Here is a 27,466-nt window from a genome sequence, read left to right as displayed (position 1 = left end):
CTCTGTGTGCGTGTATGTATGTGTGTTCACTCAGTATGAGAACACACTCTACCAGACAAACTGGTACATGGTAAATTCAAAGTGTGGGCTCTAGCGTCAAGACTTTATGACTCCTCTACTCCACTACCCTGAGCCTTGGTTCTCCCACCCAAATGGAGATGACAGTGTCCCTCCTGCCTGGGCAGGTTTGAGAATTAAGGGAGATACCAATTTTTAAAGGACTGGGCCTAGCCCGTGTACAATGCTATTCCTATTAGGAGTAAAACCCAGATCTATCCATCTATCTATTTCTCTCTCTCTCTCTCTCTCTCTCTCTCTCTCTCTCTCTCTATATATATATATATATATATATATATATATATATATATATATATATCACTACCCCTTGACTTCCCTGGGCCAAAACAGCTCCTCCTGGCCTGTTGGAGGATGTGAAAGTTGTCAGAATCAAAATGGGTCACTTTTGTCAATGACTACCGAAATTAAATAAGCAAAGCAGAAGGTTCTGTTCATAGAGGACCGCAGGAACCATGACCTTGCACAAAGGCCATCTGCCAAGTACAAATGGAATCCTGTGTACACCCAGTCAAAGCAAGACACACTGACCATGCATTTAAAATTCCTGACAGAATTTAAGGGATTTTCTTAGCCCCCCAGACACTGATAAAAAGCAAAATCCTAAGGCCCATAAAGAAGCTGTGTTTTGAGGCACTTCATCTGACAACACTGTGGTCCATTTTCATGGAACGAACAGGGAGAAAGGTTACTTCTTCAACTGCAATTATAGAGGAAACATGTAAAGGCTGTTTAGCTCTTTATTTCTCTATTTTCCCCTTGGTCTATATGGATTCTGCTTTACATTAAGAGAAAGACAAATGAAATGCACACACTGAAGCCTGGCCAGCCAGTGCTGGTCCTCTTCTCCAATACCCTCTCCCCCAGCCCACCTAAAAGGTTTTTTTTATGCACATCAACCAATAGAGAAGAAGAGAAAAACTTCTAATGGTGGTTTTGCAATTTACAGCAGCTCCATGGCAACGAAGACACACAAGAGTCATTCTTCCTGGAAATTAAAATTTAGATTTGCCTAGCTTTAACAGCTTAGGGTGATAAAACTGTTCTGGCTTTAAAAAAAACACACCTCCTCTCTACCTTAGATGAAATCTGAAGCAATAGTAAAAAATCTCTCTTTGCAGCATAAAAATTGCCTCATATACAACCTCGGCCAGGAAAAAAAAAGAAAAAAAGAATCTTTTAAACACCATTTCTAAAATGTTTCTTGCTCTATTTGATTCATCGAACAAACAAGAAGGGCAAACCAAAGAACAATAATTTTATGATTAAATTCAAGGTTACTTGGAGACTTGCTGCTCCAGACAAGCCTAGCTAAAATGGGAACAGCTAAGAGTTAACCCTAAACATTCAAGACTGGAAATGGGGTAAGAGAGGAGTGAAAAGAAGTTTTAGACCCTAAGCTGCTATGGGAACTGGTTGGTCTGAAAATATGGTCCATGGCTTTCAGGTCACATGAAAATCTTAAAAGTTTATCCATATGAACAGGTCACTTTAAGTTGTCCCTTTTGTCAAAAATATAATTTGGTTTCAATCATCTTTTTATAAGCCAGTGAATCTATACTACTCTATTTTTCTGTTTGGTGACTAATTATTTTTATTGGTACCAGGGATTGAACTCAGGGGCACTCAACCACTGAGCCACATCCCCAGCCCTATTTTGTATTTTATTTAGAGATAGGGTCTCACTGAATATCTTAGCAACTCCCTTTTGCTGAGGCTGGCTTTGAACTTGCAATCTCCTGTCTCTGCCTCCTGAGCCACTGAGATTACAAGCATGCACCTCTGTGCCCAGCTGGTGACTAACATTTTAAACTGCAAGATTGTCATTTGTAGATATCATGCATGGTATGTGTGTGTACAAGTTGTATAGTGAAGGATGAATCTTATGAAAGAAAATAGTTGTATGTTGTATCCATATAGTAAAATCATAGGAATTCTATTTGCATGGGCTTATGAGTAAAGGACCACTCATATAACTTGACACTGTTCAGATTATAGTAACTAACCAAAATGCTTTTTAATTCACATGACTTGAGTAAATCCTTGATAAATAAACTGGTTTTAAATATTAAAAGTGAAAATATCTTCAGAACTGTTAGTTACATGCTTGCCTGGGTGTGCTGGTGAGGAAGGGCTATATTTATCTCTGTTAGATGTTTAAGATCAAAAAAGTTTAATTTTGACCTAAGCATGCAATGCAGTATCCTCTGTTTTCTAGATATCAAGCACATATTTCCTTAACAAAGAAATAACTTAAAATGAAAACTATAATTATCTAATATCTGTTTTCACAAATAGTCCAGATATTATTTTTAAAATAAATTGTGTCAATGTAAAGGAGATAAATGTTTATGAATGAACTTTTTATGCCAAGTTTTATGTTATGTTAAACTACATAATGACTGAATCATATCAAAGTTAAAATACTAAGACATCAATTGATACATATGTATTCAAATATATTTGGCTTCATTAATTCTATGGGAAAGGCAATATATTTGGTTCTCTTAATATATGTTTTATTCGACATACGTTTTTTCTCTATGAGAGAGCACATGTTATAATATAAATTATAAAATATGTACTGATACAGACTGTGGGTGTTGCTCAGCAGTAGAGAGTTTACCTAGTATGTGTGAGATCCTGGTTTCCATCCCCAGCACTACAAAAAGCAAAAAGTAAAATCAAAAAATATATACATATGCCTGGTGTGGTGGCCCATGACTGTAATTCCAGAAACTCAGGAGGCTGAGGTAGGTTGGTTGCAAGTTTAAAGCCAGTCTTGGCAAATTAGCAAGACCCAGTCTCAAAAAGAAAGAGGGTGAGGGTGATGTTTGTGGATGTAGCTCAGCAGTAAAGCACCGAAAAGTTCAATCTCCAGTACCAAACAACCAAAAAAATGAAAAAAAAAAAATATATATATATATACTAATAATTTGTTGAAAGATAGCAAACAGATCAAAATTGCTTACTTCCCAGGTTTTTCTCCACTGGAATTTATGTTACTGGATACGTTACTGGAATTTAACATTACTGGAATTTACATTACCAAGGTTTAACATTATATATATATAACACATATTATATACATATATTATATACATATTATAACTACTATATATACATATTAATATGGTTTACATGTATCACATATATTACTTATATTTTAGTTATATATATGTCATACATGTATTTTCTTATATAAAGTGTGTCAGAAAATTATAATGTGTTTTTATAAGAAAAACTATAAGACATAAAATGACTTTTTTATTAAGGAAAAAATAATTCTAATTTGGAAATTGTTTTAAGGATTGTTTCAAAGGGTAGATTTGTGGAAGAAAATAAAACGGGGCAGAAAGGAGCCAATGAGTGGTGGAGAGAGAGGTAATGGCCAAAAGCGGGCACAAGGACATCTGGTAAGGAAAGCTAAAACAAGAAAGAATTTTTTGCATGAGAAAGAATTTTGCATGGTGAAGGATGAATCTTATGAAAGAAAATCTGTGTGTGAACAATTTGGCCATAACTAGAAGAAAATTACCTATGTGTTTTTCTAAAATTTGACCATTAATATTGAGATAAAACCAGAAAATGATCTTTAAGTTTAAAGCAACATAGTTCTCTTGGCATATTGATTGGCCCTTAGTAAAAATTTGCAAGTAATCCATTGCAGCACCATGCACCTGTAACACCAGGTTCTCAGGAGACTGAGGCAGGAGGATCCCCTGAGCCCAGCAATTCACGGCCAGCCACGGCAATATAGCAAGACCATCCTCTCAAAATTTAAAAAAAAAAAAAGAAGAAGAAAAGAAAAAAGAAAAATGTTTTGCAAGACGATTAGATTTAAAATTTTGAAATCAGTTTTGTTTTTGATTTTCCACCATTGTCTGCACTGCAGCTTTTCTTGTTTAACATCTCCCATTTAATCAGTGACTCCCCAACATTTTAGTCAGCTACCACAGCTTATTTTTCTCCCCTGTGCTGACTCTGCTTATTGTGGCCTGACAGCCTTGATAATGATTCTTCTTTTCTTTTTTTTTTTAGTTGTAGATGGATACAATACCTTTATTTATGTCTCTTTATTTATTTATTTAGTGTGGCACTGAGGATTGAACCCAGGGCCTCACACAGGCTAGGCAAGCACTCTACCACTGAGCTGCAGCCCCAGCCTTTGGCTTTTCTCAATGTCTTTGAATTGGTCCATATGACCGGATTATTTGACGTGCTTTTAAAATTTCCCAGAGTCAGGCACTGCCCTGCTCAGGGCACTGGTGCTCTTGTTGACACTTTTCTGCAGGATGATGTGCCCTCGTGCACTGGGACATGTGCTCTTCCACACTGGTTATATCCACCTTTTCACCAGAAGTGCCTTCCAGATTGTCTGGATGAGCTTCCCATAAGTAGAAGCACTCACACTGCAGAACGTTTTTCTTGACCTTTTGGTAAATGGTCTAGGAAACAAAGACTTTATGTTCTTTCCAGATTTTCTTTTTCATGATATCTTTCTTAGATTTCTTGTTAATGGAAACAAACTGAGCTTTAGAATAGTTAAGGTTTCTGTTTTATGATATCTCTTCCTTTTAAAATCTTTTAACTATCACTTTGGTTTAATGAATGCCTACTGTTTCATGAAGACGGATGGTCCTATTTTGTTTTGTTTTGTTTTGTTTTTTGGTACTGTGGATTGAACTCAGGGGTGAGTAACCACTGAGCCACATCCCCAGCCCTTTTTTTTTAGTTTGAAACAGGGTTCACTAAGTTGCTTAGGGCCTTGATCAAATGTCTTAATTCTTTGATGTCTTTAGCAGGTTTCTTTGGGATCAGCATTCTTAGTTAAGTCTTTCCAATTTTGAGATTATCCAGTTGGACTGCTGGAAATCCTAAAAAGCTGTAGTTCTCATCTTGCAGAGATGATGAACACATTGCCTGCGATCCACCATCAAACCATAAAGTGATGCTAAACCTTCTTTACGTTACATCCATCCAGATAAGATACTGATACAAAAATTCTAGAGACTTTGTGAAATTTACAAAAGTCCAATGGTCCTGGTAAGACAATTTCAGTCATGATTGTTATCTTAAAATGACGTGCACAATAAAAATAACTGAATTTCTTTGTCAACTGCTGAACTGTCATCAAATTGTAGCCATGTCTATTCTGAGTCTTTTGTAATTCATAGTTTTGATTGTTCTCTAAAACCATTTACAATCAGATTCAAGTGTCTGATAACTTTAAGACCAGTGGACTGAATAAAAAACAGAACTCTAACAAAGAAACTGATGGGTTCGTAAAACCTAATGCAGAACGAGACAGAAGACTGGCTGAACTGATAGAATCTGTGGGGTTTTGTCTTTCAATTAATATGTGTTTGGTTCTTGAATGTTTTGTTTTCCAAATTTAAGGAAATGTTTGTCTTTATCTATAGTTTACAGCAATTTGGGCAAATATACTTTTGTAAGCAAAGCTGAAAGCATACTTTCTTCTCTATACTTGATTTCTGCAAAATTCAAAAACTATTCACAGGTATTTTTGTGGGAATGTGGAATTTGTATAAACTCAGAATCTGTCCTCTTTATAACAGGATAAAACTGGAAACATTGGCATATTTGAAAATATGCATAGAATATGTGGCTTCAAGAGTTCCCAGCATCATAGGGAGTGAATAAATCCTCAAAGGATTAGGTGATAGACCCAACCTGATCTTTTCTTAAAATTGGGAGCCATCTTGCCACAAAGCCATGAAAAGATAATTTTGGCTTTACTATAAATTACTGCAAATTCTGAAACTGCTTGGAATGCCTGCCCGTGCCTTGAACTCACTTATGCCTGGCTCTCTGACCAGATAGCAGCCCTCTCTGAAACTTTAGTGATGCCTCACAAATCTTGGCCTTCCCTGGTCAGATAACGACCCTCTCTGAGGCTCTAATGACCTTCATAAATTCTGATGTTGGGGCCAGCAAAAATGTAAACTAGCCTTTATCTTATGCTCCTCAGAGTTTTGTTATATCTAACCCCCCCTTTGTGTAACTTTCTGGGCTATAAAGCTGGGCTGCAGGAAAGCTGCTGCTGCTGTCTTGTTCCTGCGGTTTTGGGTGGAAAAGGCATCCTGGCCTGTCAAAATAATACACTTGCTTTAATTTGATTTTAATTGGAGCCAGTGGTCTTTTCATGCGTCCTGGTCTAACACTTTGGAGGCCCCAGCGAGATGACCCTGCCAGACCAGACCACAAGACCAGACTGCTCGAAATTCTAAAGCTGGCCTTCATTCCAGGGCTCTGGGCTGGAGAGCCACTCTAGGGGGTGCGCACCTTGAGACGTCCCAAGGCCTCGGAGTGAACCTCAGTCCCTGGAGCACTGCATTGAACTACCACACTACAACTATTAGCAAGCACCTGGTGGAGGAGGCCTCCATAGGTAAGTGGTGGCTTTATAACATCTGATATCCGGTTAAGGGAGATCTCTTCTGAAGACAGAGAGGTGGCCTGGCGAGGCTCACATATACTCCTGTCTGGGACAGTAACGAGAAATCATTCTGTCCTCTGTTCTGTTCTGTAGGCAATTCCTCTGGAAGGGTAGAGAGGTGCCGATGGGCACGCATGCACTCCTACCCCGGGAGCTTTAGCAAGACATTGCAGTGCTCCTCTGTTTTTCTGTTTCAGTGCTGGGTTTCTGTTTTCTTGTGTTTTGTTCTGTGTTCTATATGTTTTTTGTTTGTTTTTTTTGCCTTTTGTTGTGTGACTTCTGTGGTAAAAAGTTAAGGATATTGGGTGTGAAAATGGGTAATAAAGCAAGTAAGCCTGACACCCCTTTGGACTGTCTTTTAAGGAACTGCAATGAACTTTACCCCACTTTGTTAGGCAGGATGAGAGAAGCCCCTAGATGGCTGCCTGGAGCACACCCACTGCAGAGGGCAAGGCCTGCTGGGGATCTAAGAACTGAGTATCTCCAAGATTAACAAGTGAAACTCCTTTAAAACCTCTTGTCCCTCCAGATCAAGAGAGTCACAACCTTTGGGGCAGAGTCCCCTGTGTTTCTCCTTTGTTAGCAAAGCAATAAACCTCCCTTTTTCTTTTTCTCAAAACCCTGTCCTCATTATTAAATTGGCATTTATTGGCTTCAAGGTCAGGAACAGAACTTTCAGTTACAAATTTTGACACCTCAGAGGGAACTCTAAATGATTCCCAGGGAACTTTTTGAGAGCTGACTACCAAAATGTTAGGAGATGGAGCAAGCCTGGGGTGGAACCGAACCAGAGGAGCTAATCCTGTAAGTAAAAGGAGGAACTGAGGGACTACCAGCAGCTGCCGAAGGCCTTTTTTTGCTTTGGGGAACTCCCACCTTACTTCCCTGCACTGTAAGGATTATGCCACCTCTGTCTTCTTAAAAAAAGAGAAAAAGAAAAAGGGGACACTGAATGCAGTAAAGTCGCCACTGAGACCCTTGATTTTACATTTCAGGATTCCTCTCTGTGAAAACATCTCGTCCCCTTGTAGGGACATCTATGGTGCCACTGGTATAGGAGATTTTTCTCTTATGTGCTCTGTTTTAAAGGTTTCTGTCTGTTACCCATAATCTGGAGCTCCTTTCTGTCTGTCTGTCCTGTGTCTTTGTTTCTGGCCCTTTAAGACTTGTACAATAATGTGTTGATATTATAAATTGTTTCTTGGGAATGATCTTGGCTGAATGTGTGTCTAAAAGATGATGTTTTATTGTAACAATCTGGTATCTGAATGGGTTTTTGAAGCCTTGCACAGTCTTGCAGTTAAAAGTTGGCTTTAGGTAATTGTTTAGTTTATGATTTCAGATAATTCATGCCAGAGAACTTAAATACTCAGGATGGAAAACTAAAGAACTCTACTTCCAAGTTGGCAAGTAACTTCCCAATCATTCAGTTTTTTTCACCAATTTTGAATTGGGTAGCCTGGGAAAATGTCACTGTGTGTACCAGTGCATTAATTTGGACAAAGATAGTAAATCATAGTATGGTATCTGTTGACAAGACAAGATGTAAAGGTATAAAATTTTGTGAATTGTATCTTAAACTTGTATCATAATTTTCAACACCCAAACCTGAAAATTATGACTTATGGTTAAAATGCCTTAGGCCTGAGGTGTCTGCTCAGAGTAGCAGTTTTTCCCTGCTCCTTCCAGCCCTCACCCAGGACTTATGTTGAAATGCAAATGAAAGAAGCCTTCAAGCTCAGTAGGAGACTGATCTGAGGCCTAAAAAAAAAGGAAATTGTATGGTATTACTAATTACTGGCCAGTCATTTTTTTCTAGGACTCTTGCTTTTTCTTAGATTCTGTATTTTTTTTTTGAGCTCATGATTTTGATCCTACAGACCTAGGTTAATGTTTCTCTGATCAGTTCTCCACCACCTGTGGAGTTTTTGAAATAATGCAGTGGAGATTTCACCTGCAAAAAGCTACAAGGCCTTTACTATTATGTTATGTGTGCACACTTGTATTATGTGCTGTATGTCTATATGTACATATGTCCTTATATCATATATATGATATACAAGTTAACATATATAAGGAGCAATCATAAAAACCAATTTTATAAACAATGGATACAAAGATCTTTAATTCACATGATTTAAATTGTTCAATTTAAATTGGATAAACAGATGAAAATAAATGTCTTTAAATTTAAGCTTACAAGTTTTTCTAGGTGTTCAAAAATACTAATAAAATATTAATGTCTATAAAATGTCTAATATGTCTTGGTTCTAGGACTTTTCTTTCAACAAGAAAAAAATGGTTAACACTGTTTAATACATTTGTCTAATATTTTGATAAATAAGTAAAGTAAATTTGATATGGGATTACTCATTCATGAGTACTTTTGTTAGATATCTGATTGATTTACTAAGGTCTGTATAAGTTTGTATTTTACAATCAATCATGCGCTAAAAAGTCAAAAATTTCTTAAAACATAAGTTTACCCATAACATTGTGTTTATTAAGTTTTATTTTTTTTCTAGAGCAAGAAATCATAAAAATTAAACAACTGGTTAAATAAGAACTGTTATTTTAGAGCATTGTACTGTCATTTTTTTAAAAGCTAAACTTGGTTAATATAAAAAAATCAATGTAATTGTGATGCTATTAATGTGCTCATATCTTCCAGGTATACAAGTCTATAAGGTAGAAGCTTTAAAGAGCATTATATCAAGCTGGTATTCTAAAGTTGTTTGGTAAAAAAATATATTTGGGATTCATTTACCTGTTATCAATAAGATATGTAAAGTTTTATGTTACTTTTTACATTGGGGAACAATTTAAATGCATTTTTAAGTTAATGAGAGCCTAATCTATGTAAAGGTTAAAAACTTTCAGCATTTCTTTAATTCATGTATTAAATGTGATATCATATGGTGTTAGCTAATGTTCATGTGACCTCAAACAATTTATGTAAACTTTGTAAAATGATATTTAAAAAGCAAAGATCAGGTTTAGAACTAGAACACTTAAGATTTATAAAGAGCCCTGCCTTACCTGAGATAAGGCACTGTGTCCCATCTTACTACACGTGAGAATGACTATGAAAGCAGTAGGCCAGATTTTAGTTCATTTAAAGTTATGTTCAAAAGTTGTTTTTTTTTCTGTCAAGATTACTAGGATCTCAAACAGGGGATATAATGCATAACTCAGACAAAATTCAGGGTAGCTATTACAGGAACTAAATGTTTTTATTCTTGTTAATTTTATTTTGTAATTTCCTTATAAGTGTTCTAAAGATTCCCTGTTAGTGTTTTAAAGAAGTGTTGCTTTAAGAACACAACATGGGTTAATTTAAGATAATAAGCTATCACCTACAAGACAGATAGGATAACACAGATCCCAATTAATAAAAAAGATAAATAATTAGTTATAGATATTAAAGCCCAGTACTCTTTATATAAGGCTGTTAAAATTTTTTTGCTGCATGTTTAAGTTTTAAAATTAAAGTTAAATTAAAAGGGCCAAAAAACCCAATATTTGGCTCTGGCCCTCTGAATCAATCTGAATCCAGGGAACAGGGGATTTCTCTAAAGAGCTTTGCAACTCTAGCCCACATAACCTCCCAATCGGGGAGATTAATGAGATCACTGGAGAACAGAAAGCCAATCAGTACATTTGCTCTGAAGAGGAGGGTCATCAGAGAAGGGAGACATCTCTGATGCTTCCAAGGGAAGCCACATGGTCAAGTAAGACCTGGACCCATCCTAGCGCAAATGGCACTAGCAGAACTGAGAAGCTGCTCTCATGTTTCCCCAGGAATGACCCCCATAAGAACTCAGCTGACTGTTAACAATAGATAGAAACAAAAGTCAGTTTGACTGCTTCATCATAAACACTTAGCAAAGACATTAAAACCAAAACACAGCCATTCCTGAGCTATATAATAATGATGATGACGATAATAATAATAATGATGATGACGATGATGATGATGATGATGATGATAATAATAATAATTATTATTATTATTATTATTATTATTATTATTTAAGGTATACACTTCATGTTAGCCTCCCAAAATAAGTAAGACTGGAGGCTACAAAGAAGGATTCTCAGACAGAAATGCCTGATAACTATAAAAAGAGACTATTGAGGAGCTGCCAGAGACAGTAGTTTTTAGTTTAAGACCTACAGATATTCCTAACCTACACAGGTAGGCTTGGTGTTTGCTAGTATGATTATCCAGCCCTGAGTAACAGAATTAAGGTTTCTCTATTAGACACAGAGGTCATACTAGTAAAAGGATTTTGCAAGATCAGATGACATTAAATTATTAAACTGTATCTTATGGGGAGGGACAACTGTAACACTAAAAGTTAAATGTTATGCTTACAGTCCTGATAACTGGGGATGTTAAAGCCTTGTGAGGGAACTTCTATACAGTGACATGTTCCAGCTCCTGTAACATTTATTCAGTACTCATGGTTTTTGTTTCTCTCATAGAAGCAACCATCCCCAGGTGACTTTACAACCTGTTCTTCTCCAACCAGACTTCAAACCGAATTGACTTCTAAAAGGAAACTCATGTCCCTCACGCTGTGCCCCCTCACATCACCCCCTCTCATCTCAGAAGAAGCCAAAATGAGTGACGCCCCTCTTCTTACAACAGTGGAGCCAAAATAAATAGACTGTCAATATAAATAATTAATTAAGTCAGATCAGATCAGGGAGACCGGTTTTGGGTGAGTTCAAAAAAGTTGGAGACTGTTACCTGAGGGATTAAAATTCCCTCAGCGCTCTTCCCCTACCCTATCAAAGACTTGAAAGGGACACATAAGAAAAGGGGGGAATGATAGACTTAACCTGATCTTTTCTTAAAATTGGGAGCCATCTCACCACAAAGCCATGAAAACATAATTTCGGCTATACTATAAATTACTGCAAAATCTGAACCTGCTTGGAATGCCTGCCCATGCCTTGAACTCACCCATGCCTGGCTCTCTGACCAGAGAGCAGCTCTCTCTGAAACTTTAGTGAATCCTCACAAATCTTGGCCTACCCTGGCCAGATAACAACCCTCTCTGAGGCTCTAATGTCCTTCATAATTTCTGATGTCAGGGCCAGCAAAAATGTAAACAAGCCTTTGTGTTATACTTGTCAGAATTCTGTTATCTGTAAACCTGCTTTGTGTAACTTTCTGGGCTATGAGGCTGAGCTGCAGGAAAGCTGCTGTTGCTGTCTTGTTCCCGCAGTTTTGGTGGGAGAGGCAGCCTGGCCGGTCAAAATAATAAGCTTGCTTTAATTTGATATTAATTGGAGTCAGTGGTCTTTTCTTGCATCCTGGTCTAGTTACCTGGTCTTAGTTACCTCAAGTCAAACTCCTTGGTTTGACTTTCTAGCCTCCAGACATCTCTAAATCTGAAATTACAGTCTATCAATTTTCTTGCTGCACTTACGTAAAGAATCAAGCCAAATCAGATAAAACTAAACTCACAGTACTAACAAATTGATTTTTCTTTAATTATATTTCATAAAAGTCAGTATGACTGTAGAGAAAGAAATATATCTCTAAAGAAAAACTACAATATGCCTGTTAGTAGATAGTAGCTTTATGTATTGTTTTCTAGTTGTATATTGTTTGATCTCCTTGTGGACTATACCTAGATCCTAAATTGTTCTAAGTTCCTCCAATATTATTTTCTCTCAGATAATTACTAAGAATAGGAACAGTCTGAGCTGGACTATTTGATACAAATTTCAAGGGACAAGCCTCACACCTGATGTGTGGGCTGCAGAGAACATTCCCCAGACTTCCAACACCATCATCACCTATTTGAATCACAAACCAGGGAGAAAATTGATGTCAGAATAAGATTTCATGCTATGCTGAAACTCAGGCTTCTCTCAATTTTTTCCTTGCTCATTTTCATCACTTTTAACTTGGTAAAATGATGGGTTAGTTAACATTTCACAATCAATAGTTACTGTAGGTAACTTTACTGAACCTGACCTAAGAAATCTCTGAGTCCACCTAGTGGTTAACTTTGGTAACAGTCCCCAAGGCAGCATTTTGTTCAACCACTACTAATGATCTCGTTTTATAGTACACTCTTAATTTAATCCAGCCATATCAAATGATACCATTCCTCTAGATGAATTATTGGTTAAATAAGAAAATGTGCTTTACCTGAATAAACCCCACTTCTGACATCAGATATATCAACTTAAACAAAAGTCAGAGAGATATTCTCCAACACATCGTGATATTTACTTGGGAGTAGCAGAGCATTGCAACCTGTGGTTATTATTTAGGTTGACAGAGGAAACAGGACATGCTGGTCTGGAAGGTTTAGGGAGTGATATTTGACACCTTCTACATGGGATATTCATCGATGATGCCAGTCTGGCAGAGGGAAAAGGTGGAGCAATGCAATACTTGCCACCTTTGGACATTTGGAGCATTGTCTGCTGACCCAGGGCCTCCTCCCGGGCCTGGGACGATGTGTCCTGCAGGGCCCATGCTCAAAATGGCACTGAGACTGATCCGGGGCTCTGCAGCAGCTGTCTTGACATTCTTACTAATCTTTAGACAAGAATTCTGATATTTTCGTTTTCCACTTTGATGTTACCCCAATGATACAGCTGGAGTGGGAACAGGACCACATTACTCCCCAGTAGTTGGCTTTCACTTTTACAAAAGGTGCTGAATGCCCCTTGAAATAATCCTTAGTTAAGCAGTTACCAAGGGCTTTTCTTTCCTTATACCTTGATCTAAGAGGTGGGAGAGGGGGAGAAGTAGCTTATTTCCCCTGATACCTCTCTCTCTCCAATAAATAATTTGTACTTTTGACTAAATCTCCTCCAAAAATATTTTCAACGTAAGTTTTTGCAAAATTTTGGAGTCCTCCTTTTCCTGGAGCATCTATTTTGCAATCTCACATTAAATAACAAAATGTTAGCAATATAAGAACAATAAATGATTGATTTAAAAAATCCAAGTGTGGAGGTTAGTTACAAATAACATAAGCATTGAAATGAGGTAGCTAGTGAAGAGCTGGAAGCTTGGCTTGAGAAGTCTTCCAAGGGGAATAGTGAAAGGAAAGTAGAAAATAAATCTGCAGAGATTTGGCATGTAAAGGACCCACTTCCAGATACAGAAGTTCAAACAGGAGGGGGAAAATGGAGGAAATGTTAATAGTCAAAGAAATAAGATCATAAAATCCCTTAAGAAAGGATCTCGGAGTACAAAAGGACTGATAAAGAAAAACTGTCAACTAGACACATTGTAGAAAAAGTTTAAAACATTACAGAAAAAAAGAGGGACATTTTTTTTTCATGTTTGCTTGGTGCATGACAGTTGAACATAATAATGGAATTCATTGTTTCATGCAAAATATATCACAATATAGTTCAGACAATATCCCCAGCACTTCTCTTTTCCATCCTCTCCTCCCATCCCATGAGCCCTTTTCCTTTACTCTACTGATCTCCCTTCAGTTTTCATGAGATCCCCTAACCATACCTTTCTTTTCCTTTTTCCTCTCTAACTTCCATGTGAGAGCAAACATGACCCTTGACCTTCTGAGTTTGCCTTATTGCACTTAACATAACATTCTCAAGATCCATCCATTTTCCTGAAAATGACATAATTTCATTCTTCTCTATGGCTGTATAAAACTCTGTTGTGTAAATATAACACTTTTTTATCATTCAACCATTGATGGATACTAGGCTGATGTACATAGTTTGGTTATGGTGAATTGTGCTGCTATAAATAGGGGCATTCAGGTAGTGTATGCTGACTTTAATTCTTGTGGTAATTATTGAGGAGTGGTAGAGCTGGGTAATATGATGGGTCCATTGCCGCAGTCTGGCTGGGCACAAAATAACCGAGCCACCACAAAAGCCTTGTAGATTCAAACAGCAACTCTTTATTCCTGAACTGTCACCAGCACTCTACACGCACGTTCTGGGAAAATCCACACACTCCACCGGGCTCTGCATACCAAAATACTCTCTGAATCCCGCGATAACTCAATGGGAACTCAAGGAGTAGGCAGGCGCCTGAGGCAGCAGGATACGTCCTATTCCCAACAGGGTCCACCTTAAACCTGGAACCACCTTAAACCCAAGGAGCGGGTGCTTGAGGCAGCAGGATACTCCCTATTCCCAGCAGGATACACCCTAAACCTGGACCCATCCTAATCCAGCAGGATCCTCCCTAAACCCGGAAACACCCTGGTCCTTGAGCAGGGTCACCTTTCTCAAACATTCATGCAATGTCACTGCAAATGACCTGGATCCAAGGCAAGCCCATTTCCACAATGGAGAGTCCTCCCTCTAAGCAACACTGGGTATGCTGACAAAGAAATTGCCATGCATCTTTCCTACTTGGCTATGGCTCTCAGCAGTCCATGTATAGTCTTTTGAGAAAACTATAATGATTTTCATAGTGGTTGTACTAATTTACCGCCCCACCAACGGTGTATAAGTGCTCCATTTTCTCCACATCCTCTCCAGCATTTATCATTACCTGTATTCTTGATGACTGCCATTCTGACTAATGTAAGATGAAATCTCAGTGTAGTATTAATTCACATTTCCCTAATTGCTAATTAATTCACAATTTCCTAATTGTTGAGCATTTCTTCATATATTTGTTGGCCAATGTAGTTCTTTTGAGAAGTGTCTGTTTAATACATTGGCTCATTTATTAATTGGGTTATTTGGGGGTTGTTGGTGTTGACTTTTTAGAGTTCTTTATATATTCTGGATATTAATCCGCTATCAGAAGAGTAACTAGCAAAAATCCTCTCCTATTTTTTGTAGGTTCTCTATTAACATTTTTAGTTGTTTCCTTTGAGAACTTTTTAATCTGATGCCTTCCCATTTATTAACTGTTGGTATTATTTCCTGAGCTTTAGGACTCCTAGTGAGAAAGTTGTTGCCTGTGTCTATAGGCTAGAATATTGATCCAAGGTTTTATTCTAGGAGTTGCATAGTTTCTGGCCAAATTTCTAGGTCTATGATCCATTTTAACTCAACTTTTGGGCAGGATGAGAGACAAGGGTCTAGTTTCATTCTTCAAATATGGATAACCAGTTTTTCCAGCACCACTCTCTTAAAAGGCTATCTTTTTCCAATGTATGTTTTTGGCACCTTGTCAAGGTTCAGATGACTGTATGTGTGTGGGTTTGTCTCTGTGTCTTCTATTCTGTAACATTGGTCTATGTGTCTATTTTTATGCCAGTGCCATGCAGTTTTTGTTACTATAACTCTGTAGTATAATTTGAAGTCAGGTATTATAATACCTCCAGCTTTGCTTTTTGTGTCTTAAAAATTTCTTGGGCTACTCTGGGTCTTTTATTCTCCCCAAAGCACTTTAGGACTATTTTTTTCTAGTTCTGTGAAGAATGTCATTGATAGTTCGATGGGGATTCCATTGAACCTGTATTGAACCTTTTGGTAGTATATTAAGTCTGCCTATCCATGAACATGGGAGGCCTTTCCATTTTCTGAGGTCTTCTTCAATTTCTTTCTTCGGTGTTCTATATTTTTCATTATAGAGGTCTTTCACCTCCTTGGGTAGATTTATGTCTGGGTATTTTTTAGGCTATTATGAATGGAATTGTTTTTCTTATTTCTTCCTCAGCAGATTCATTATTGATCTATAGGGAAGCAATTGATTTTTATATGTTGATTTTGTAAACTGCTATTTTTCTGAATTTGTTTATTAGCTCTAGGAGTCTTTTGGTGGAGCCTTTTGTATCTTCTAAGTATAGGATCATATCATCTGCAAACAATGATAATTTGCCTTCTTTTTCCCTATTTTCTCCCTTTTACTTCCTTATTTTGCCTAATTACTCAGGGTAGAATTTCTAGCACTATATTAAATAGAAGTGGTGAGACTGGAATCCTTGTTTTATCCCAGATTTTAAAGGAAATGCTACCATTCCCTATGATGTGGGGTATGGGTTAGTCACATCTGGCCCTCAGGATGTTGAGGTAGGTTCATTCTACCCCTAGTTTCTTCAGTGTTTTTAGCATGAATGGATGCTAAGTTTTGTTGAAGATTTTCTCTGCCTCTATTGAGATTTATAAGTGGTTTTTGTCTTCAATTTTATTATGTAATGAATCACATTGATTTATTTGCATATGTTAAGCCATCATGCATCCCTAAGATAAAACCAACCTGGTCGTGATGTACAATTTTCTTAATATGTTGTTGAATATGATTACTAATATTTTATCAAGATCCTTTGCATCAAAGTTCATCAGGGATATTGTTCTGTAGTTTTCTTCCCTTGATGTGTCCTTGTCTGGTTATGGTAGGAGTGTGATACTGCCTCCATAAAATAAATTTGAAAGTGTTCTATTCCTTTTTATTTTATGAAATAACTTGAGAAGCATTGGTTGGCGTTAGTTCTTCTTTAAAGATCTGGTTAGCAGGTTTTTTATTACTGCTTCTATCTCATTGCTAGCTTTTGGTCTGGTTTGGTTTTCTATGCACTTTCTATTCAATTTTGATAGATGTTGTGTGTCTAGAAATGAATCCATTTTTATAGGTTTTGCAATTTATTGAAATATAAGTTTTCAAAATAGTTTCTTTTATCTTATGGATTTATGAGATGTCTGTAGTAATTTCTCCTTTGTCATCTCAAATTTTATTAATTTGGCTCTTCTTTTTCTTTTGGTAGTTTAGTTATGTTAAGACCTTGTTAGTCTTTTCAAAGAACCAACTCTTTGTTTCATTGATTCTTTGTATTGTTTTATTATTCTCAGTTTCTTTTATTTTAGTTCTGATAGTTCATGTTTCCTGATGTATACTGGCTTTGGAAATGGTTTGCCCTTTTTTTTAAGAGTCTTGAGATGCATCATTAGGTTGGTTTATTTGGTGTCTTTCTGATTTTCTCAAACCTATTAACTCCTCTTAGAAACATTTTTGTAGTATCCCAGAGGATCTAATATGTTCTATCCCTATTCTCTTTTGATTCTGAAAATGTTTAAATTTCTCCCCTGAATTCTTCTGTCACTCTTCACCATTAAAAAGTATATTGTTCGATTTCCATGTGTTTATACAGTTTCTGTAGGGTTTTTTGTGTGTTTATTTCTAATTTCCTTTCATTATAATCTGATTAGAAGTTGAAAGAAGTCATCAATTTTTTGTATTTTCTAAGAGTTACTTTTGCGGCGAAAAATAAGTTGTTTTGGAGAAGGTTTCATGAGCTGCTGAGAAGGAAGTTTACCTGGATGTTGTTGGATGAAATATTCTATAGATGCCTGTTAAGTCCATTTTATTCATAATATTTTTCAAGTCCAAATAGGATTTACTGAGTTTATGTCTGGGTGAGCTATCTCTGAGAAAGGTATGTTGAAATCATCCACTATTATTTTATCGAGGTCTGAGTCTTTGAGTAGTGCCTGTTATATGTAATTAGGTACACCAACATATGGGGCATAAATATTTTCTATCATTATATCTTCTTATTGGTCTATTTCCTTTACCAGTATGAGGTGACCTTCTTTGTCTCTTCTGATTATTTTTGGTTTGAAATCTGCTTTGTCAGATATGGGAGTTGCTACGCCTGCTTCTTTTCAAGCTCCACTTACATAATATATCAATTTGCACCCTTTCACTTTCAGCCTGTGGCTGTCTTTGCCTGTAAGGTGAGCCTCTTGCAAACAATATATAGTTTGGGTCTTGTTTATTAATCAATTCTGCCAGCCTATGTCTTTTAATTGGATAGTTGAAACCATTTATGTTTAATGTTATTACAGAGAGATATTTATTAATTCCTGCCATTTGATTTCTTTCTAACGTTTAATTTGATTCTATTTTTCATTTGCTTATCTATGGTTCAAATGAGATTTGTTAATTTTTGATCTCTGGGGCTTTTTTATTTCTTCTGATAAAAGAAGAAATAAAAAAATACTTAAAGTACTTCTTTAAGTATTTCCTTTGGTGCCAGCTTTAATTAAGATCATGAATTCTTTTAGTTTCTGTTTGTCTTGGAAGATTTTTACTTCTTATTCAATTATGAAGGATAGCCTTGCAGTACATAGCAACCTTGGTTGAGAGTTATTTCTTTCAGTGGAACACATCATTTCAAGCCCTAATGGGTTTTAGTGTTTGTGTTGAGATTTCAGAAGTAATTCTGATTGGCTTGCCTCTAAATGTGACCTGATGTTTTTCTCTTGAGGCTTTTAAAATTTTATCCTTACTCTGTACATTAGGCATTTTAATTATAATGTGGCATGGAGTGGATCTGTTTTTAGCTTGTCTGTTTGGGTTTCTGAATGCATCCTGCATCTGGATATTCATTTCATTCTCAAGGTTTGGTAAATGCTCTGTTATTATTTCCCTGAATATGTTATTCATGCCATTACCCAGCATCTCACAACCCTCTGTTAACTCCAGTGATTCTTAAATTTGGTCTCCAGATTTCTTGCATGGGTCATGGTTGCTTATTTTATTTTCTTTACTACTTCTGAATGTTTGAGGCCAGCCACTTTGTCTTCCAACTCCATGATTCTGTATTTCAGAGATTTTCAACTGAGCATTTGATTTATTGTGTTTTTATTTCCAAGATTTCTGTTCAATTCCACTTTAATATCTCTATCTCATTGAATTTCTCATTCATGCCCTGTATTTTGGGAGGAGATCTAGCCAAAAGTACAAAGTCTTTACTAGAAAGAGAGGGATCAGGGGAAAGAAGCTACTTTCCCCCATTCCCTTAATTCAGTTTTTCTTCATTCTCTTGGAATTCATTGACCATTTGTAAAATAATTATTTTAACTCCTTATCTGATATTTTATCTACTACAGTATCTTTGGAGTCAGTCACTGACAAATTATGAACTTTATAAAGCTTCATGTTATCTTTTTTATGTAGTTCTGGTATTCCTGTGTTGGGTTTTATGCATCTACATCTGTTGGGCTGGGATTTCTATTTCACTCTTCTGTATGGACCTTTTTAGGGTATGACCATCTCTAGCCAAAGCGTCCCAGAGTGATGTAGAATGAGATTCCCTCATAGGTATGGTCTTTGTGTTAATTTTCTGTTTTTACTGTATAAGTGGATTATGTGAGTAGAACCTGAGAGTACCCCACACACACCCCACCACCAGCATAGCTGTTCCTAAGACTTAGTCATTAGTTTTTTGCTTTGTTTTTGTTTGTTTGTTTGTTTTTGTCTCTTCTATTTGATGTATTAAAATAAATCCAAAGTTTGATTGTGGTTAATCTGTGTGTGGAAAAAGGTGCACTGTCTTGACTGAATTTAGTGCAGCAGCAGTTTCTCTGCTCTATGAACTTGTAGTGTCCTGTAAATATCCAATGCCTCACAGGAAATGGGAAACAAACCAGAGCAACAGCCAAAGCAAATAACACAGAGAATTAAAATAAATACCCACTGCCTACTATGACATTTAGAGAACTAATTAACATAAAAACAGTAATGGTGGTGTCAGCCATCTCCAGCAGCAAAATAAATAAATAACCATGAATTAGAACTGATGCTAAAGTAAACAGCAGGTGTCAACTATGTCATTCACAGCACTAATAACCACAACAAATTGAATGGTGGGGACAAGAATTAGATAAATCAAATAGTTCTAAAAGATGATAAAAATATAGTTCATTAAGAGAAAAGAAAATGTGATGGGACGGTAAAAGCAAGCTTAGAATGCTCAAAATGTGAACAGAGAGAATGCAGAGGGGGCATAGCAAGTGATGGTTATAAAGAAGGGGAGAGAAACAGAGAAAACAAAGGGAGAAAAGGAGAACAAGAGAACGTGTCTATGAACAGAAGAAAAGATAGAAAGAGAAAAACAAAACAAAACCCAAATAAACAAACCAAAAACCTTAATCCTGAAAAGACAAGGCAAGGAAAACAACCATTGTTTTTAAAAATGCTAAAAAATTAGACTATCCACACAACAGTCAACACAACAGAACACCAATATTTTAAAAGGAAAAAAAGATTCTTAATGAAAATTTTAAAAAAATTCTCATTGAGGTGTTCAAAATAGTCAATGACAGAGAGAGAGAGAGAGAGAGAGAAGTGGGGAAAGGAGATCAAGATTACAAGGTCCTCAGACTATTAACACCTTTCAAAAGAGGGGCACACTCTACCTAGAGGGAAATGCTTCCAGAGAGAAAGAGCAGATGACCAACCTAAGATTAGGATTACTATCAGATTCTCATTAGCAATACTGGATGCAGGAATAAATAAGAGGGATAATTCTAAGTACAAAAGTAAAAATTAAATCTAGATTGTTGTATCCTTATTATTCAATAGTATTCAATGTAAAAGACACACTCTTGATAATAGGAGGCCTCCAAAATGTTGCATACAAAGACTCACATTGAAAATATTTTGGGAGGAGAGCTAGCAAAAAATACGAGTCTTTACTGGAAAGAGAGGGATGGGGGAAAGAAGCTACTTTTCCCCATTCCCTCAGCTAGAACAAGGCATAAGGAAAGAGAAGCCCTTGGCAGCACTTAACGAAGGCTTATTTCAAGGGGCATTCAGCACCTCTCTTGCTGGGGAATAATGGGGTCCCGTTCTCCCTACAGCTGTACTTTGTGGGCAGCATGAACATGCAAAATGAAAACGCCCAGCCTGCTGTCGGAAGATCAGTGAGAATGTCCAGATGCTTATTCTGTGCCAGGTGTTCTGTGTTGTCAGGTACATTTCCTATTTTCTAGTGGATGTGGTTTGTGTGCCTCAAGGTGAATTCAGGGAGTAGGCAGGGGATGGGACCTAGATTTCATGATGTTCATTTGCTGCCACCAGAGTCAAGTGTCCTGGTCGGGCTTTCATTACTAAACGCCTTCAAGTAGCAGCATTGGCAGGAAGCAGCATGCCAAGGTTGTAACCTAATATTACTTCCAGTTTCCTCCTAACCCAACCATTCACTTGCCAAAACTGCCCACTCTGCTCCAGGACACAGCCTACTTTTTTCACACAACTACACTGTGCAGTCAGGATTAGCTTCCTACTTCCTACACATTTCTACATAGGTTCTTTTGTTATTTCCTCAAATCCAGACTTCTCTCTCAGATCTATCATTCTGGCAGGTTGATTTTGACAAAGGGAGCCAGCAACCTATGCTAATTTGCAATCTTGGTCCAAAAAATGGAGGAATGTGACAGTGCAATGTCTTGGATATCATGTAAAAGCACACAGAGAGCATTATGAAACACTATATTTTTTCAAGGAACCATAAATCTAAATCAACACATAAAGAGTGAACTCTAGTGGAGATGGAGTAGGAAAGGGAAAAATTAATAGAAGAAGGCAAAACCTGTGTCTTCCTCAAGCCAATGATAACAGTGTGCTTTGGAGAAAACCAGAGGGCACTTAGGTTAAGAATCAGTCAATTAGAAATGCATTTTTCCAATGGCCTGTGCCTAATAAGCAGGACCCATCTGCCTCTGGTCCCAGGGCATGTATTCTTTTTCTTCCACTAGGTCAGGGAGAATATGGAAGAGGGGGAAGAGCAGTCTTCTGAATTAATAGCTGTAGTTTAGTGGCCTGCTCTTCTGAAAAGTGCAGATGTAAATAACCCCACTGATATAAACACATGGAAAATTTTTAAAAAAGAAATGCATTTTTCCTTTCACTCAGCAACTCCACTTGTAGGAAATCACCTATAAATGCAGGCAAACACCACACACACACACACACACACACACACATACACACACACAAATACACACAATGATGCAGGAATGGGTTTCAGTGGGAGAGTGAGAATTGAAGCCCAGCACTATTGGGATCTAGTCTGGTCTTTGTGCTACTCATGTACCTGACATGCCAGCCAGCTGGACCTCTGGGTCTAATTCACATCATTTGGCCAGAATTAAATAGTCATTTCTCAATTATTAATGTTTCTTGGCTCTATTACCAGAGTTCACAGATAAGCAAAAAAAATCATTTTTATTGTGCTTCTTTCCACAATTTTGGGAACGAGCTAAGTAGCCTGTTCTGCCCAGTAACAAGAGGATCCAGTAGATTCACTGTGAGCAGCAGAAAGCTGCCCCTCAGACACTGAACATTTTCTATACAGCTGCTGAGGGCCATGGAGACAGGCAAGGTTGAAAGAATCCACCTGCTAGGCATAAGTTGTGCCCAACAGTCTACCTTTGAGCCACCCAGATCCACTGGTGCCCTTCATTTTATCCAACTTATGTGCTATGTGCTGCAGCATCCTGTGGCATCTTGATCCTTCACCTCACACCAAGAAGGAGGTGCAAGGCCAGTGGGTCTTAAGGTCCCCAATTTCCTGTCCAGTCTCTTAAAGGGCTTACGGAAAGATAAACTTTGGCACATTAAAACATAGCCTGCCCCTTTCCACCAGAGTCAGGCTTTGAGCACCTGATGGCTTTAGACATGAAGTCTCAAGCACAGTGCTATGAGAAACTGGACTCCCTTGGGGAAGAAACAGTTTGCCATGGTTTATAAGGCCAGAGATAAGAACACCAACCAAATAGTAGTCATTAAGAAAGTATAAATAGAACAGCCTTAAGAGAGAGAAAATTATTACAGGAGCTAAGTCATCCAAACATAATTGGTCTCCTTGATGCTTCTGAACATAAATCAAATATGAGCCTTGTCTTTGATTTTATGGAAACTGATCTAGAGATTATAGTAAAGGAAATAGTCTCGTGCTGACACCATCACACATTAAAGCCTATATGTTGATGACTCTTCAAGGGTTAGAATATTTACATCAACACTGGATTCTACTAGGGATCTGAAATCAAACAATTTGTTGCTAGATGAAAATGGAGTTCTCAAACTGGCATAGTTTGGCCTGGCCAAATCATTTGGGAGCCCCAATAGGGCTTATACACATCAGGTTGTAACCAGATGGTATCAGGCCCCTGAGTTACTATTTGGAGCTAGAATATATGGTGTAGGTGTGGATATGTGGGCTGTTAGCTGCGTTTTAGCAGAGTTGCTTCTAAGGGCTCCTTTTTGTGGGGAGATTCAGATCTCAATCAACTGATAAGAATATTTGAAACTTTAGGCACACCAACTAAGGAATATTGGCCTGAAATGTAAGTCTTCCAGATTATGTGACATTTAAGAGTTTCCCTGGAATCCCATTGCAACACATCTTCATTGCAGCAGGAGATGACTTTCTAGATCTCATACAAGGCTTATTCTTATTCAACCCATGTACTCAAATTATAGCCACATAGGCATTGAAAACTAAGTACTTGAGTAATCAGCCAGGACCAACCCCTGGATGTCAGCTGCCAAGACCAAACTGTCCTGTGGAAACCCAGCCTCAGCAACAAAACAGAAAAGAACTGAGGCCTTGGAACAAGGAGGTTTGCCCAAGAAGCTAATTTTTTAGTTACAGAAATTCCAGAATGATATTTTCTTACTGAAGGAAATAGTTCAAAAAGCAAATAATGGAAAAATAGTAAATATTAAGTAAATACTGTAGAAGTAAATTTGTAAATATTCTACAGATTTAAAATATGTAAAACTCAGTTATTTTCATTAAATGTATTTTAAAAAAAAAACTAGCCTGTTTATTTGATCAGACAGCCATTCATGGATCAGGCATCTCCAGAGTACATGAGATTTAGAGATGCTACTGGGGGGCAGGGCTAGTGGGGTGACAAGAGAGAAAATTTTTATAAGACAAAGAAAAGTTATCAGTTAAAATAAAAAGCCTAAATGAAAGATTAGTTGGTAGCCTCTACCTGGCTAAGTTTAAGTATCACTTTACTATTTATTTTAGGTTTCTGTTTGTTTATGTAGGAACTCAAGGTGCTAGAGCCATCTCAGTTTCATGTCCTTCCAACTTAAAATTTTTTTCCACATTCTGTGTATTGAACCCAGGCCCTTGTGCATGGTAGGCAATTGCTCAAAGACTGTGCTACAATTTTAAAACTCTTAAACAGACTTAAGTCAAGAAAATTAATAAATGCAAGAAGCTATTTTGAATTGATAGCAACATAATTGTCAGGATAAGAAAAGAAAGAAAATACTAATTCTATAGGATATTGTGCTGTTTTCTCTCTTTTTCAGTTCTTATATTTACAGTTGTGTTAAGTTGCTATCATGTCAAAATAGTTTGTTACAATCAAAAGATTTTTTTCATAAGCCTTGGGTTGGTCACCAAGCAAAAAATCTGTAATAGACAAACCAAAACTAACCAGCAATGAATCAAAGAACACTACCAGAATAAATCAGCTAGCCACAAAGGAAGACTGTAAGAGAGTGAGAAAGAAAGGAATCTACAATAAGACTAGAAAACACATTATCAAATGGCTGCACTAAGAAGTTACCTGTTGATAACTGTCTTAATTGTCAAGGAAACTTTCCAATTAAGAGACATAGAGTGGCTGAATGGATTTAAAACAAGTATATGTTGCTTACAAGAAACTGACATCACCTCTAAGACATGCATAGATTGAGAGTGAAGGGAAGGAATGAGACATTCTATGTAAATTCAACGCAAAAGAAAGTAGGACTGGCCAGATATACTTCAAATAAAGTAGAGTTTAAATCAAAAGCAGTAAGAAAAGATAAAGAAGGTCATTATATAATGATAAAGCAGTCAACTCAGAGAGAGTAAATAATCATAAGCATATATGTACCTTACCAGAGCATCCAGATATGGAAAGTGAGTATTTAACAGATATAAAGGGAACAATCGGCCCTAATACAACATTAGTAGGTGACTTCAATACATCAATTTGAGAAACAGACTGATCATCCAGACAAAATCAATTTTAAAAAAAATTAAATTATACTCTAGATCAAAGAAGGAAGGAAGAAAGAGAGAGAAAAAAGAAAAGAAGAAAGGTCTGTTTGGGCCCCCAGTTTGAATGTGATGGGGGCCTTGTTGCTTCTGGCCTGCAGCAGAACATCCTAAAAGGCAGAAGCATGCACCAGAGTAAAACCCCCTGGTGGCCAGGTAGCAAAAAGAGGAAAAGAAGAGGAGACCAGGTTCCCAAAATCCCCTTTGAGGACACACCCGAAATGACCGGGAGACCTCATTAATAAATCTAATAAATTAAAATTAATAAATATAATATATCAATAAATATAATAAAATTATACTGTATTTACAAAAATATGAATATGATTTCCCAAGACTAATTTTCATTCATCTAGATATTCCATCATTTCTTTAATAATTCCAAACAATTCTTGGGTTCATTCTCTCTTATTGGGGGTAAAATGGTATAAAATGTTTGTTTGGTTTTGTTTTGTTTAAAAACTCAATTCTAACATTACTTGCCTGGAGTTACCATCAATCCCAGGGATGAAGGACTGGGTCCCACAGATGCCCCACCTCGGATGCCAATCTCAAGCCTCAGTTCATTTCCGAGTGCTTCTGACCCACTAGCACAGCCCTCTCTTGGGGGTTAAGTAATCTGCTAGTGCAGAACTAAGGGGACACTTCACTCACTATTGACAGCTGGCTACAGAGGGTACTAAAGGTCACAAACGCAGAGGCAGATGAAAGATGAGATGACAGCGCAGTCTGTGGGCAGGGGTGCTGTGCTCCATGCCCTCTCCAGATGCTCCGACTCTGGGCACCTCCACAGGTTCAGCAACGCGGGAGCTCTCTGAACCCTCTCATTTCGGCTTTTATGAAACTTTCATAATGACTAATCAACTTTCAGTCCCCTCTCCTGCCCTGAGGTGGTGCGGAGAAGTTTCCATTCTAATCACAAGATCCTTCACTCAGCAGGCAGCCCCCCTCCTGAGGCTGACAGGGAACTCCACCCATCAGTCATCTCACTGGATTATAAAGATCCCACTTTGGAGATTCCAAGGGTTTTTGGAAATCAGGCAAATATTAAATATATTTTTTCATTATAAATCTTGGTATCACACGAGGTCTTAACTGATGTTCATAATCTCCTTCCTCCTCCACCCATTTCATGTGTCCCTCACCCTCAGCCAGCATTATGGATTGTTTCTTGCTCATGTGGCTAATGTCACCTTCACAAGAGGATAGAAGTATATAAGCAAGGTGGGCAGGTCCTAGAAGTGGCTCAGGGTAATCTGGATAAGGAATTCTAGTCATGGGCACCCAGATCTTGATATAGAAGAAGGACCATGAGCCCCACTTGGCTTGAGGAGTCCTTACCCCAGGTCAGGGGCCCTGGTTGCCCATGGCAATGTGCCCTTGAAGGGGCTTGTGGAACCTGTTCCTTTCCTCTTCCTCTTTTGCTCAGCCATAAGCTCCTGCCATGATGTACTGACTAGCCCCAGGCCCAAAGTTATGGACCAACCACTCATGAACTGAAAGCATGAAAACTGTGAACCAAAATAAGCCTTTCCTCTTTATAAGTTGATTCTCTCTGTTGTTTGCTGACAGTGGTGGGAAGCTGACTAACACACCAGGTCCAAGGAGAGTATTGATGCTTCTCCTGGCTCAGGAAAATCTGAGAACAGACTCTGGGTAAAATGCATGTGGCCCAAATAAGAGGCTTTTTAAGGCATCAAAATACAAAATTTTAGCATGCCAAAATTATTATCTAGTTGTTTTTAATTAGCAATTCATGAGCTGGGCAACATCCCATCTCTAAAGCATAAAGGCATTCCAATGAGTTGAGTAGACAGGGTGGGCTTTACAGGCAGAAGAAATGCTGAAGAAAACAGAAACAATGAGCCAACCTCAGGTCAGTCATTTCGCTGCTACTTTCCTTACAGGGTTAAAGCAGAGGGGACTTTCTTGTCATGCCAGAAAATTATCTTTGGATGATTTTCTATGAATCTCCTGTTTCATGGAAAACTGGCCTAAGTTCAGTTTGATGAGACAGCATCTGACATGAGTGGCTTCCCTGGGGTTTGGTCTGATGTGTTATAGTCAAGTGCAGGTGCTCAATCCAAAACAAGGGCTTTTATAAGCTTGATTTAACATGGGAAAGGCTGCTTCTTTAGAAAAAGCTGGGCTTTTCTTT

The 27,466-nt window shown here is 37.5% G+C and overlaps 1 pseudogene; it reads left to right on the top strand.

The window, feature by feature from the left end:
• Window positions 1-22,904: 22,904 nt before the first annotated feature.
• LOC114082726 (cyclin-dependent kinase 7 pseudogene) lies at window positions 22,905-23,889 on the top strand (annotated as a pseudogene).
• The last annotated feature ends 3,577 nt before the right edge of the window (window positions 23,890-27,466 follow it).

The sequence above is a fragment of the Marmota flaviventris genome, chromosome 10 (assembly GCF_047511675.1).
Source record: "Marmota flaviventris isolate mMarFla1 chromosome 10, mMarFla1.hap1, whole genome shotgun sequence".
Classification (NCBI taxonomy): domain Eukaryota; kingdom Metazoa; phylum Chordata; class Mammalia; order Rodentia; family Sciuridae; genus Marmota; species Marmota flaviventris.
The sequence above is the reverse complement of the archived record's forward strand: the minus strand, read 5'-3'. Positions and strand labels throughout refer to the sequence as shown.